Source organism: Sesamum indicum, linkage group LG6 (genome assembly GCF_000512975.1).
Source record: "Sesamum indicum cultivar Zhongzhi No. 13 linkage group LG6, S_indicum_v1.0, whole genome shotgun sequence".
Lineage (NCBI taxonomy): Eukaryota > Viridiplantae > Streptophyta > Magnoliopsida > Lamiales > Pedaliaceae > Sesamum > Sesamum indicum.
This window is the reverse complement of record NC_026150.1, coordinates 10,827,311-10,844,012: the sequence shown is the minus strand read 5'-3', so window position 1 is coordinate 10,844,012 and position 16,702 is coordinate 10,827,311.

Here is a 16,702-nt window from a genome sequence, read left to right as displayed (position 1 = left end):
CCCTGAGGTTTGGTGTAATTATACGTAGATCTTTTGTGGTTTGAAAAATTATATTTAATACCCTTGAGATTTGCTTCTGTATAACAAATAAGTCTATTCATTAGTCAAAATTCACTGAATTTGTTGATATTAACAAAAACACTGAATAAAGACTGATATTTACCTCGATTGACTTATTACTGACTTGTTGCAGGCAAAACAAGTTTTTCTGACTAAACTACCCTTTATCATGGTGAATATATACACTCTCATATGCGTTAAGGTGTGAAAATGTAATAAGGACAATCTAATCATAAAAAAATTTATTTGATCTGTAATTAATCAGTAATAAGTCAATCAATATAAATATAGATTTTTATTCAATTTTTTTTTTATAAATATCAGCAAATTCGGTGAATTTTTACTAACAACTGAACTTATTTATATTAACGAAAGCAAATATAAGGAGTGCTAGATGTATGTTTTCGAACCGCATATAATTTATATGTAATTATATTAAACTTGGTGGGAAAGGAGTGCAATTATACTTTGAAAAATTCCAACAAGTGTCTTGAAAGACTATTTCAAAATTGAGTCATAGGCCGGACATGTTGTGTATATAGAGCTAAGGAAGAACAAGTGGAAATGTTAGATACGCTTGACATGAAATGTTTAGTCAAAAGTTTTCTCAATTTCTTGAGATTGCAACTGATTTTAATCCTTTTATTTTAATTTTTGACTGTATCATTTATAAAATTTCATATTTTATTTCGTTCAAGTTACTCGATTAAAATTTCGATGAAAAAGTCACCAAATTCTTAATCTTTTGAGAATAAAAGGGCGGATTTTAAATTTGAAATGACGATTTTACCCTCTGATCATATTTAGTATAATTGTTTCAGTCAGGAACTAATTGATCACCGTGACTTTTTTCGCTGTAAAATTAATTAAAGGATTGAACTGAACAAACTATGAACTTTAGAAATAATAAGATCGGAAAATAAAAGTGAGAAATTAAAATAATTTTAGATATAAATTTAAAGAATTCTTTTATGACATACACCCCATAAACATTTATATGAACTTTGTATGAGAAAAATAAATAATTGTTTTTTCTTATAAAGTCTATTTCTCAAGATAGGATGAAGCAATAGTTGAATATGTCTTGCTTTGTGCATTGAATATGTATGTAGAATTAATGTATATGTACTTTTTATACTTCAATTTTGTTTTGGGAGTACATCTGAATTTCATTTTTGTTTTTATTTTGTTGTTATATTAATCAAAATTAGAACGCACCAACATTTCAAAATACTATACGTGTACGTATCTAGTGCCCATCGAATACTGTGCAGACATCGTATCCACCATCCAACATGCCAAACGGTATATAATGAAATGTTTTCGAGCATGTCTGACAGTGTAATTTAAATTTTTAATGATATATTTCTGCATAGGAATGATAGTGGGGCAAGTTTGGCACGACTCAAGATTCGTGCTACACTTAGTTTTAATTGGACCCTGAACCCCTCCCCTGTTGTGGTTCAACCTGAAACCTATACGAGTCTAACTAATAAAACCATATTAATTATTTTAATAATAAATCTATTTTATTTAAGAAATAAAATTATTGCTTATAAATATTATTATGTTAAAAATATAATATATATTAAATAAGATTAAATAACTTAAATATATTTACGAATATTATTTTATGATGGTTTTGAATAAGGACTTGAGGCATGTTCTTGAGCTCGCACTTGATAAGTCGGATCCGAATCCATCCCGAATCAGGGCTCCCACCTACTCGCTCCATTACGATCTCTAGTTCACATATTTGACAGCGTATCAGACATATCATCAAATTTAGTACCAAATATATCATCAAATTTAGTATCGGACATATCATCAAATTCGATAACGTATTTTATAATACATTTGAGAGATTTTTATTTCATAATTCCATAATATATCATACATTTAGCATTACGGTTTTGGACATAATTAATTATGCTGCCGAATAGAACACACAAATTACAAGGAAAAAGTCACTACAGCAACAAGAAATGAAGAGGAAATGCATTGATATGTCCTAAAATCTCAATCTTGTATATATACATTGGATACTATCCACCTAAATTATCACGAAGTATATATTTCCGAGACACTATGAAGGATATTCTTATTGCAATTAAATAATTAATTTTTGAAGTATATTATATTGTTTTTCGTTAAGTAACAAAGCGTATTTAATCAAATCGTGAACGTATGCGGAAAAATATGGAAAAAAAATATAAGTACAAGACACAAAATTTTATCTATTTCGGAGAAATTCTTGCACGTATAGGTACGATTGTGCAAAATCAGTTTGTACTAATCAAGATGATTTCGTGCGAATTATAATAAAAAGGACATCCATTAACTATTTGTACTAAGACTCTTGTAGAATCAGTTGTAAAACTACAATTTTACCCCTAGTATGGAGTTGGATCCACGAAAACTGGATCTATTACAAAGAAAGATTGATGTTTCATACGCTGTATATCACTGTCGGTAAATCAATACAATCTACCAGCACGATCAGACAAAATTTATACGAAACTTTAAGTATTAATCATGGTTAATCAGCATCCATTATGGTTAATTTTACCTATGAACAAAATATTTGCTATATTTTCAAAAAAACAACGGCTGATAACAGTTGTAGAATCGTGGCTAGTTAGAATCTGCCACGATTTTCTTACTTTTAATCAAGATAATTAACTATAGCCAAAAGCCATATTTCTTCTAGTGGTTTGAACGTAATCTTGCGGTAAACTCTAATCAACTAAAATGGATTGAAATTTGAAATTTCATATTAAAAAAAATAAAAATCTTCTCATAATTAATTTTGAAATTTGTTGAAACTGAATTAGGTTGTCCGTAAAAGGACAGGAGCTTAATTTAGCCTAAATAGATAGGGAAATGGTAGATTGCCAACCATCCATGAAAGCCACCCATAACGTTTTGAAATCTTTGTGAGACGTGGGCCGTACTTGACTGTCCTGAGACGCAAAAATAACTAAAAACAAAGTACATCCTCCAACACCTAACCACCACTAGTTAGCTGCCACCGAGGTTTTGTGCCTCGATGGCGATAAGGTTGAGGTTTCAAAACTCTTTTTCTTTAGATAAAAAATTTGTATTTAAATTTTATGTTTGTGGGTGTTGGTCGATTATATGGTAATTTGTAGTTTATTATTTTGTTGCTTTATTTATTATAAAATAATTGATATATTTAATAAAGGGTTAATTATATTTTGTTATTCGAATTATGATTATTTTTATGATTTGGTATTTACTTTTTTTTTTATTAATATACCATATCAACTTTATGAAATTTTGTACTTTGTTATTTATAATTGTTTTTCTCAATCAATTTTTTTGTTGAAAAAACACCACATGCAATGCATATGTGATATTTAAGGGTTATATGATGTGATATATGCCAACATGTGATGTTTTGCTAGCAGAAAAATGAATAAAAAGACGGTCACATATGTATAAATATAAGTTTTGTAGAATTGAGAAGGTAAATAGACACAAAAAACAGTTTCAATAGCAAAGTGTAAAAATGGGTATATTTTGAATGGCAAGATGTAATTTACCCTTTAATAAAATTGAGTATTGTGATGTATTTTTATTTATACTAATATATACGTAGACTTTTTTTTATTAACAAACGGCGGTCTGTGACATCACGACATCAACTTTTTTGTATTATCGATACTACCCCTAAGTTAGTTTTCTTTTGTTTGTGAAATGTGATGTGTGATTTACTATAATGCACGGACACTCCACAAAAGTATCGGATGCAATGTCGAACACGTATCAGACATAAACATGACATCCACGTGTCCAAAAATATAAAATAAAAAGGAAAAAAGAATACGACATCAACGTTTTGAACACGTTTAGATATTTTTTTAAAATTTCAAAAAATATTGGGTTGTCTTTAAAAACAGAGTTTTAGGCTTAATAAAAAGAAAAAAAATTAATTCCCTTCTCTTAAATTACAATTTTAGGGATGAAAGTACTAAAAATTCGAGAGATTGGGTTTAACTAATTTGAATTATTAGAAATTTTTCATTACGCGCTTCTTAAAATAAAATAATTATTTATATTTTTGAAATCATATTTGATTAAAAATTTAGATGTAAAACATACTTATTAAATATTTTATCTTGATATTTTTCAAATTATGAATATAATTAATATAGCAAAAAACAATAAAATCGGTACTTTTTGATATTTTTTAGTCTTATACTTCTACCTGCCGCTCAATTTTCGACAGAAGAAAAATTAAACTTTGGAAATTTTTTATATATATTTAGTTTTACCTTCCCTTTATTTACTAACCCAAACTAAACATATATGTAATTATTTGTATTTCTATAAATAGTTAGGTTTAAATATTATTCAAAATTGTGAAATTAAATATAAGTGGTTCTTGTGCTAAAAACATTGTCTATGCACATGATTGCCTCTCATCTATGTATCTTGTAATCCTCAAATGGAAATGGACATACATATGTTCAACATTCCTTTTCACTTATACTCTTTATTCTATGATTAGTGTTGTGTTCAATCATTTGGATATATTTTTGGATAATTACATATACACACCTAATTTATAATTTATTTATACAAATTATTCTTACCTTAATTTGTAAATTACAGAAATTATCTATGGCAGTCGAAAAACAAGAGTAGTTTGTGTAATAATGTTGAAATTTTTGGAGGGTGTATGTGTAATTTTTCAGAAAATATGGGTGGTTTCTATTAATAATATTGATGTTTATGATGGGCGTATTTGTAATTTTTTAAAAGATATAGGTGATTTGTGTAAATGATATTAATGTTCTGGTGGATGCATACATAAATTTTTCCAAAAAATAGGGGTGAATTGATAAATATACCATAGATCATGGGATGTAAATATAATATTCCCTATATTTTTCTTTGGTTACATTAAGTTTGGATAGGTTTAGTTTCGATTACCACTGCAAGTCCGAAGATGGTCTGAATCATAGGTCGCTTGTAAAACTACTTGTAAGTTACCACCAATACATCACTTACTCTATACTAATATAAAAAAAGAAAAGTATTTTCCATCCAAATAATGGTTTGTGATACTGTTGCACTATTTTTTTTTTATTGTGTCAATAATATCCTTAAGTTGAATTTTTTTTCTTAAAAAAAAGAAAGTGCTGGTTTATATTTTTTATTTTTATTTATAATATATTTTAAAGTATGAAATGTTATTTATTGTATGCACGTAGAAACAACATGCTATAATGACTACTAATAAAACAAAAAATTGTTGGCCCAATCAGTAAGAATCGGCCACCTCTATGCAAAGGCTATAGGTTTCCATATTGACGTAAAGATTACATTAGTGGATAATCTATAAATATTTGTATAGACAACGACCTATGAGCATGTTCTAATACGTAGTGATGATCAAGGTTGAAATCGTCCAAAATTTTTATATAGAATTTATATATATACTCGTCTAGAAATGCAATCTTCGTTCAAGTGGATTCACATCGTCCTCGACAGTCAAAACCAACGCACGACAAAACCCATGTCTTATTCGATACACTTTTCCTCTTCTTTCCGGGGAAGGTCCAAAGATACTTTGGAAATTCAAATAAACATGTCTTAGTTTTTCAACTATTTCCTAATCATAACTAAATAGGAATGATTAAATTTTTTTGTTTTTTTCTAACATTTGGTGTAATGACGTGAATTTTTTGTAGTTTGAGAAATTACACCTAATACTTATGAGGTTTGTTTTCGTCTAACAAATTAAGTCTCTTCTTTAGTCAAAATTCATGGAATTTATTGATATTAACAAAAAAAATTGAATTTTTTTTTATATTACCACTGATTGACTTGTTATCTGAATTATTACATATCAAGTAAATCTTTTTATGATCAAATTACCCTTATACGGTTTCACGTGTTAATATGTACATGTAAGGAGGTATATTTTCATTGTTATAAGGAGGTATATACTATTGATGTAGACAAGTGTTTTAAATTAATTGCAGATAAAGGATTTGCATGAGCCTTCTTATTAGCGGGACACATTTCAGAATAAAATCGTAAGATTCATATAAAGTAAAAACGAATAATATCGCATGTAATAAAATACTGATCGCATCGCACACCATGTCGACCATTGAAAGAGATACAAATATATACCAACTAATCTGCAGACCTGATAATCTAAACTAACTATTGTGTAGGCATTAAACGACGACCATTTTACTATGTACTTAAAATTAAAATTATAGATGAAATCACTCAAAAAAGTCCAAATATATTTTAATCCTCACCTTCATTTGTTGAGACTATTGGAAATAATAATACGTCATGGCTATATTTTGATAACGGAATATTTGAACATAAAAAATTTAATATTTCAAATATCGCAATTAAATAGTTCGCAAACAAAAATAATTAGAAAAAAAAACAAAAAATTTAGGTACGTTGTTTATAATGAAAAAATAAAGCATTTACGAGTTGTACAGAAACAACTTATGTGCATCAATCGAATCGTTGAGTAATTTGTTTGGCTTGAAGAGATTCGATGTTCCGTTTCCAAGTGCACTGGGTAGCTACGCTACTTTTTACAAAATAATATGATACAGGACTACAATGGCTCACTAGGTCAGAATCCTCCTCGATCAATAACTCTGGATGGGAAACGAGACTTGGCAACGCCAACTTATGAACAACCTTAATAATCAACACGCAAACTTCCTCGTCCAACTATTGCAACCGCGTACGAGTGCGAGATGCGGGAGGGTTGGGTGGGTGGGTGGTGGGTGGGTGGCTTACAAGCAAGTTAGATAAGTTGTACGTACGTAGCGTCAAATTTGGGGTTTGTCTTTTTAGGTACTGACATGCATGTGGGATGTGGCAGTGTTGTAATTGAGACATGAATTTTTCACTAACTGGAAATTACAATTGATTTTTTAAATTTGATGTAATTATATATATATATTTTTATTATTAAATAAATTATTAATATTTTTTAATTTTGACGATGGTTCATTAATCATTTCAATTTATTAGTTCTATCAGGGTTTTATTTATTTTTTTGTGGTGGACTAATTAAAATGCTTTTATGAACTATAAATTATAATCGTATTTCTTTTTTAAAAATTTTCAAAACTTATTTTATGGACTAAGCGGACAATGTTGTCTTTTTTTTTTTAAGTTTTAAAATTTTTCTATCCACTTTGTCCCGTTTTGTTTTATAATTTTTTCTAAATTTTTAAACAAATAAAACAATGCAGCAAGGGCAAAATCAACAATTATTTCAAATCTCACCCAATAATTATATAATGTCGTCAAACATCCAGTGCATTGACAATTTTCCAACGGCAATATATTTATTATTATGTCAAAATTCGGGATAGGTCGTTATAATTTGGTCTAATTATAAATATATATATAAGAAGTGTTCTAAGAAGAGAAAGAGTCAAACAGTGTGAGATTGAGTTCCTGTGTATAAATTCTTTAATTATTTAGATAGAAAAAATACATTATTATAATTAAAAGAATACGAGACGTGGTCCATTTTTCGTTAGCTCTTCCAAGAAAGGACACTTTTAAATTAAGGGATAATTACATTTTCATCCCTTAATTTATGATTTGTTTATACAAATTATTCATATTTTTTTAAATAATTATACATATACCCTTCATTGTTACACCAGAGTAAATATCTCAACATAAGTAAATAATAGATCTATCATTGTTCATTTGTTCCAATTATTATTAAGGATAATTAAACCTCCACCCATCAGATTTGATATAATAATACTCAAATTTTATATAATTTAGAAAAATACATTTATTAGTACCCCTGATATTATTTTCGTCTAACAAATCGATCTCCCGTTAGTCAAAATTCATTGAATTTCCTAATATCAGCAAAATAATTGAACGAAAATCCATATCTAGCCCTAATTGACTTATTACAGATTTATTATAGGTCAAACGAATATTTTTCTGTTCAAACTATCCTTATGCATCTTCACAAGCAATCAGAGGTAAATATGATTTTTTTCATTAAATAATTTTGCTTATATCAGTAAATTCAGTAAATTTTAACTAATAGAATGATCTATTTGTTAAACGAAAACAATATCAGGTGTATCAGATGTAATTTTCTAAACTATAAAAAATTTATGCGTAATTATGTCAGATCTGAGGACATAAATATTCCTTATTATTAATTATTACAAACATACACTTAAGGATAACTTAAATAATATGGAATTTTATCCTAAAACGGCCGTTGAGGATGTGTAGCACATCACCTATACTTTAATTCTTCAATGACCACTCGATTTTTTATTCTAAATCTTATTATTTTTTATTTAATATATATATTATAATTTTTGTTCTTAAATAATATACATGACATAATTTTTGTGCACGTGATTATGGGTGGGCCGTTTGGATTGAGTTGTTCGGTTTCCAACCCGGCCATAACGAGCTTAGATAGAGCTGATCGGGTAATTTTTGAGTTTTGGGGTTACATCGAACTTGATTTTAGATCAACTAGGTTGGTTATTGAGTGGAGAAATACTCGGTCAGGTTAACTGGATAGAGAAAGATTCCCCGAACTAATCGTGTGCCGCTGGCATTTTATTTAAATAGTAATAAAATTTCAAAACTAAAAATAAATAAAAGAAAAAAATAATGATTTGTTGTTACTAATTAAATAGTAAAGTACGGTGGCGAATGATTTATGAATCGGTTGGTCTACTTGTCAAGTTATTAATATTATGAATTGAATGATTTTATCTGTTATTCCGAATTACTGCATGATATTTGAAATGAAATACAAACCACACCATGTGTACAAATCCTCTAACTTTCATTTCCATCACCTTTACAGGTCAGAATACGCACCCAAAATCATAGATCGCTTGTAAGGGTACTTATAGGTTACCCACCAACACATACCTCGTATTGGTACACTAGGCCCCATTTACTTTTGACTATTAGATTGTATAAACAATCCTGTATATCCAAGTAAGGTGTTTACTTTACATTATGGATACTCGTTTTTAATCCAAGAATCCCGTACTAATTACTATTTGGGTTAAATAACTTTACTTATCTATTTAGATGGGATGAGTTACTCACTCAAATAGAATAAGTAATCATAGTATAATTAATACAATTTTTTTTTTTATCCTGTCATTCAAATAACTCATATCACTAAGTACACGGGAGAATATGATTTTTAACTATAGTTCATTACTATGTTGAAAAGAAAAAAAAATCATAGTGAATATAAATTAAGCAGGGCTCCACAACAATCATTTGCAGTTGTTTTTACAAGTGAGGTCAAAATATTAGTCATAGCTAAAATCACGACAAATGTTTTTGCCGTAACTAAAAATCATGGTAAATATTGATTAACCATGGTAAAAATTTAAATTTTCACAATAATTTTATTTGACCATAGTTAATAATATTGAATTATCATGATTTTTTTGTTGTCATAATAGTGTAAGGAATTATTTTTAGATGTAAATACTTCAGTTGGTAAAAACCGGCCACTTCCTGACAAAAGTTATGGGTTAACTTCCTTTGTCGACATAAGAGTTGTATTGGTGGATAATTTTCCGAAATTCATATGGACCACGGCCTATGATTTTGGAAGCATACATTAATTAATACGTAGTATTATTGGGGTCAAATTGTCCAAATATTTTTATATAAAATTATATATATATACATATATACATATATATATATACTCTTCTATAAATTCAGTCTTTGGTCAAGTGGATTCATAGTGTCTTTCAATGTCAAAAGGTTTCTTGCAAGACAAAACCCATGGATTGTTCGATACACTTTTCCTCATTTTTTCCGAGAAGGTCCAACATACTTTGAAAATTAAAATAAACATGTCTTATTTTTTCAAATAAATTTTACCAAATACTATAGAAAAATCTCAAAATTGACTATATATAAACATATATATATATATATTTCTTAATATATATTCTTATACATATCTAAATTATTAGGCCAATTTAAATATGAAAAAAATCATACCTTTGATAGTTATTAACGAGTTTGATATATATGATATTATTAATTAATTAAAAATATCTCTAACATATTAGCAACTCAAAATGTCATAACACATTCTCCAATGCTGATCTCGTAATATTAATCTTATTGCAAAAAATATTTAAAAATTTGTGCCAAACATAGCCGTAAGCAACCTCAAGTCTAAGATATTTCAGGTGGGGTTTGGTCGGCGAACAAACATCTTATATATTAAGTTATATTTAACTTTAAATAGTTGCTCATTTGAATGAGTCTAAAATAATGTGGCGTGATCACACCATAAAAAACGATAATTGATGGAGTGCAAGATTAATTACATATATTATTATTGATGTAGACATGCGTCTTGTATCGGTTTGGATGGATAATGCAAAGTCTTATAAGTACCAAGTCTTCATCTCATCAATTAGCGAGATGTATTTTCATAATAAACTTATAAAGTTCATATGGTGTATAACTTTACTGATATTTATAGGAGTAATCATGTGCCGGACATGTACGCATGCACGCGTCTGCATTTGATCGATAGAGTGATTTTGTAATCGACAGCTGATAAATAAGGTTGTCAGTTTGAGCCAAGCCGAATAAAAAATTAGACATGGGCTTTCGTCCTATTTGGTCATATTCATGTTTTTTTAAGGTGTAATATAATCTTAATCTTTATACTGTTTATTTAAGGTATAATCTCTATTAATATAAGAGGCTTGGTCGAACGGCCAATATATATCGTCAAATACAATCTCACATGCATTCCCATTGTTGATGTGATAACAAGAAACAAGTTAACACGTGTTACTGGGTAATTCACAATGATGCCCCTTAAAATGATTGGACCAAGTCCACAAGTTAGGTATACTAGCCCAATCGGCTAAAGTCCAGCTGGCTCATCAGCAGGATGGGTAAAGCCCATCAATAGGGAAGAAAGACCAACAAGCTTACCTGCTACTTTACTAAACTGACAGGCATAAGAAATAAGCCTATTTCAGCCGGACACATCATCATACAACTAGGAGGACACGTCATATAGCTTGCCTACACATTTATACACGTCCCCCTAGAATATCTCCAAGTGTTTCTAGGTAAATCGGGCATAAATGAGCTGGAAGGTTTATGAGTAACTAATTCCCGAGAAAATAGACAGATCTGATAGGATTTCATCCAGCTCACGTATCTCAACCAATACTTATTAAAATCACCAACAGTTTGTTGAGTATGATAGCCAACTCAAATAGCTTTTTAATGGCGTATGGAACTCGGTATTTGACTTTGTATCCAACTTTGTACACGTCTATAGGTAGGTGCCTTATGCAGTCATTTGGAAAAATCAAACAACATCACACTTATTCTTAAACTCACTTTTTTGCACTACTCTCTCTCAGTTCTTATGCTATTTTAGGCTTACAAATTGCACTCCACCCCAATATTCACCATTTTGAATCATATATTATCATTATTCTCATTTTATTACAAGTTTTTTCCTTTTATTTCTTCTTTAATCAGTTACTGACTTAAACATCGAGGCTAACCTCTGTTTTGCAGTGTTAGTCTTGTGATATTTTAGGATTTTTTTGAAGATCATTCGACCCTTGTAATGTGGCCAAATTTTTTGTACGCTTCACATGATTATTCCAATAAGCGACTTACAATCTTGAAAGCATATATGTACTCTGATTTATGATGGTGATTGAAGTCGAAATTACTCAAATATTTTATAATAAGAAAAGAGATATGACAAGTGGTACATGTTATCATCCAATTAACTTGGATATGAAAGTAGGATGGGAAGCAAGACTTGGGAACGCCAACTTATGAAACAACAATAATAATCAACACGCAATCTTCTTCGTCCAACTATTGCAACCGCGTACGAGTGCGAGATGCGGGAGGGTTGGGTGGGAGGGTTTCTTCCAAGCTAGTGGGATAAGTTGTACGTACATAGGAGTCAAATTTGGGGCTAGGTACTTATAGGCATGTGGCATGTGGGGTTGGGACAAGAATATCTCACATCTTTTCTCTTCCTATATATATCATTATAATGGTGTGTGTATATATATATATATATATATATATGAGTGAGAGAGAGAGAGAGAGAGAGAGAGAGAGTTTTCGGATTAAAGTTGAAAATAGTTGAAAGAAGAAGAGAAAAGTCAAACATTGTGAGAAGTTTTTGTGTACAAATTCTTTTATTTTGATAAGAATACATTATTATGGAAAGAATACAAGACTTGGTCCATTTTTCGCTAGCTCTTCCAAGAAGGGACATTTAAATTCATTCTAATAATACTTAGTTTAATATTCTCAATACACACATATATATAAATGTATGAAAAGGAAATGTAATGAAAATTCCACTAAATATCCATCCCTCTATTCGAAATAGAATTTAGAAAAAGGGAAAAATGCAAGCAACCCCTGCAAATGAGTAAATTACTCCCTTATTAAAAAATAAATAATGATTTACCTTCCTGTATTTTTTAAAATACAATAATTTACACCCTTATGATTTCTAAAATGAAGCAATTTTACCTTCCCGTATAAGGAGGTAAATTGCTTCATTTTAAAAAGTACGGGGGGAGTAAATTGCTATATTTTTTTTCACAGGGGATAATGCGTTCATTTTCAATATCACACGGGGATAAATTGCTATTCACCCTTTAAAAAAAACATGCATATATATTCTATTTAACCTTTAGGACTGTTTGTGTAGTGGAAATGAAATCTGACATAAAAAAGCTAATCATGGAATTTGATCGCTGGCTTCTTATTCTATTTCAAGTTTTTGGACAGTGAAGGCATTTCAATACAAATTCTTACAAATATTTGGTATGCTACATGCAACCTAGGAATGAAAATTACATTTAAAAAACTTGACAAAGAAGTTCATTACGAAACAGAAGCCCTCTTAGGGATGGAATTGCGACGCCATTTTTGATGAATTTTTGGTGATCTTTTAGTTTGTTACGACTGATGAGAGACCTCCTCAAAAATTAAAGTCGAAAAATATTTTCAATGGAAGAAGATGTCCATTGGAATATTTGCAACGGTATTCTGAAGGAATTACATAAGCAGTCGGAATTTCGATCGGGGGATGGGAAGTTAGACACTTATTTTTCAACGAATTTATGGATGAAATTTGGGACGCATTGTTTAAGTAATAATGTAACCTTTTGTGTCTGATGTTTTGACAGACACTGTGGTATTTTTTTTAACGTGGTTTTCTTACGGCAATATTGTCGGTAAGCCAAAACGTATTTCTAGCGTGTGCGTTTCACGCTGAATTTATTAAAACATGAAAATTTTTAGCCTATCTTAAAACACAGGAGAGGTTTTAGCTATTTCACAAAAATACAATAGGAAAAAAAACAAAAACATCATTCTCAATAGATTAGAAATGATGAATGTCATATATTGGGAATCGAACGAGTAATCTTCTACTTTGGAGAACAATATGATAAATTATACCAATCATATATGTAACAATGAATTGGAAAATACCCATTTCATTCACACTCTATTCCAATGTACCGATAAAATTTTAAACTTTCAGAAGTATCGGCATCTGAAGTGAGAGTTGCTAAAAGACATATTGAAATATGCTCTTTTTTTTTAAAAAAAAAAATCGATTTATTATTGCATCATCCATCACGTTCAAATTCAAATATTAATTCAATATATCGATATTTTTAAATCAATAAATATATTTAAAATAAACAAAAACAAGACACTATTATAAAAAGAAAAAGACTATACATCCACATTCATAGAGTCGAATACACAACTTCTTGATTGTTACAAGTAAATGAATAGTTTGACATAAAAAAATGATGGATCTATCATTGTTCAAATTATTATTATTTTAATTATTATAAAAATAAACTTGAGGATAATTAAATAATTGGAATTTTATCCTAAAACGGCCGTTGAGGATGTGTGGAGATGATTATATTATATTTAGCATTTCTTGAACTTAACCCCATTGCTTCACAAATGACACAAAAAAATAGCTATACTTTAATTTCTTCCGGCGGCCAAACGCATGCCTTATGCATCGGTTATTTCAACTCACTAGAGTTTTTATTCTAAATTGTTGGAACACAATGGATAATAATAAATAAATAATTTTGTTTATATAAATAATATATATGTACATAGATTAGTTAATAACAAAGGCACATAATGGCGGAGTAAGTTAACTTTTAGCAGCCGCAAGTGTAACAATTCACAGTTTAATTTTGGCTCGTCAATAATCCCATATTTAATTTGAATTATGAGCACGTATATTTTTTCTTGTCTTGAAGATCACCTGATAAATATTTTCTAGATCATCCCACGCGGAGGTAAGCCCAAGCCCTGTCAAGCCCATGCAGCTGACAGGGCTTGGCTTTGGGCTACCTTTTGGACTATATGCCGATTAATTTTTTTTTATACGTAAAATGGGCTTATTTGACATGACTTAGCTTCGGCTAAGCCCTTGAACTCTTTTTCTTTTTAACACATCAATTCTTGTAGGCTTTTAGCCGATTAATTAATGTTGTAATAAATAAATAAAGAAGAAAAAATAGGTTGTTCATGAGGAGAAAAATTAAATAAATCATGACTATATTAAATATGTAATCCTACAGAGATATCCTCTCAGTAGAAGATGCTTAACTATACATGGATAGTAAAGGTTAATTCTTTGTAGCCCAAGCTCATACAAAGGAGATATAAATTTTCATCTAATCTTTCTCATCAATATAAATTGTCATCCAATCTTCCTCATCAACAAGTGAGCAACTGCTATACAAAGAAAAGAAAATTACAATTTCTCTTGTACAAGAAAAGTTTGTTCCATCTCGTAATTTTTTCAACATCAAGTAATAATTCTTACCAAAGTTTCTATTACTTTTATATTTATGTTTTCTTTATGTTATTTTATCTAAATCTCTTAGAATAAATAAACAAGTTTAGATAAAAATTATTTAAGAAATTTGTGATTATAATATACATAAATATAGCTTTGATTTTTCAGGGAATGGATAAATTAGTTATTAAGAGACCACGAAATCTAGTGGAATCTTTTATTACATGGTCTGTAGAAGCAAACCAAATGTGGAAATAAAAGCACATATTTCTAGTTCTTCTAAAAGTACTAGTACACAAAAAAGAAGTCGTGATGAGTTTAATTCAGATGATATTGTTGTTGATCATGGTCTTAGAAAACCAATTGATGATATTGATGTTGCAATTAGAGATAGGGTTAGGAGAGAGTATTTGCTAAAAGGTGTTTATCTACCAATTGGACAAAATTTTTCCCAAAAAAATATGAAAATAAATGGAGGAGACTAGGCAAATTTATTTAAATAATGCAGAAAAAAAAAATTTAGAGATTTGGTGTGGTTCTGAAACACCACGGTGCCACAATTTAAAATTAAAAAAAAATGTTTTGCCTTTGTCACCGCGGTAACTTACCGCGGTGACAAAGATTTAAATATATATATTTTAATAAGCCACCGCGGTGATGAATCGCGGTGGCAATAAAAAAAATTATATTTTCGTGGTGACACAGAATTATTAAAAAAAATTATTTTTTAATATGCCACCGCGGTAATGAACCGCGGTGGCATACAATATTTTTTTTAAAAAAAATTAAGAATGAGCCACCGCGGTAAGGTACCGCGGTGGCTCATTCTTCACATTGTCCTTCCGGTACCTGACACCGCGCTAACATAGCGCGGTGACTATCAACTTTTCTGCTATGCTTTTCCAGTCTCTGACACCGCGTTAAGATAGCGCGGTGATAAATAATTTTTCTGCGTTATTGTTTGTGACACCGCGGTTGTTTATCGCGGTTTTTTTAGCTATATATATCACACTCCATTCCCTCAGTCATTCACATTAAAAAATTGAACGCCAACTTCAAAAAATTCAACATTCATTTCTTATCCCTTACACTCTAAAAAGCAGTCATCGAAAATTTCATACTCCACCATACCGCGCAATTCTTCTCAAATTTGTTCGCTTTTTATTTGAAGATTTACAATTGAAAAGGCATCTAGTAAGTTATTTATTAAATTTTTTTGTTATATGTTCCTTTTAAATATCTTCTTATATTAGAAATTTTTTTTTATTGATGTGTATTTTATTTTATTTTGAAGATATGGCGGAGCAAAATACCGTTGATATTGTTATATATTTTGGAGGTCAATAAATTAATTCGAATGGTTCTGTAAGTTATGATCGTCCTCCACTCGGATTCATGCAGATTTCTCGTAGTACTACATTTGCTGAGTTAGAGTTAATTTTGTATGAAGAAATTGGTATGGATAGGAATAATGTTAAATTGAATATATTCTTAGGAAATTGAATATATGTTGGACCACATACATGTCTGATGAATGAAATTTCTATTGACCATGGTAACTTAGGAAAGGGTATGATCGCAACACATCTGCTGAGTATGGTACGTCACCATGGTAACTTAGGAAAGGGTATGATCGCAACACATCTGCTGAGTATGGTACGTCAAGACCCATCTTGTGATATAATACATGTCCAGCAGATTGTGAAAGATAAATTTAGTTTTGAAATC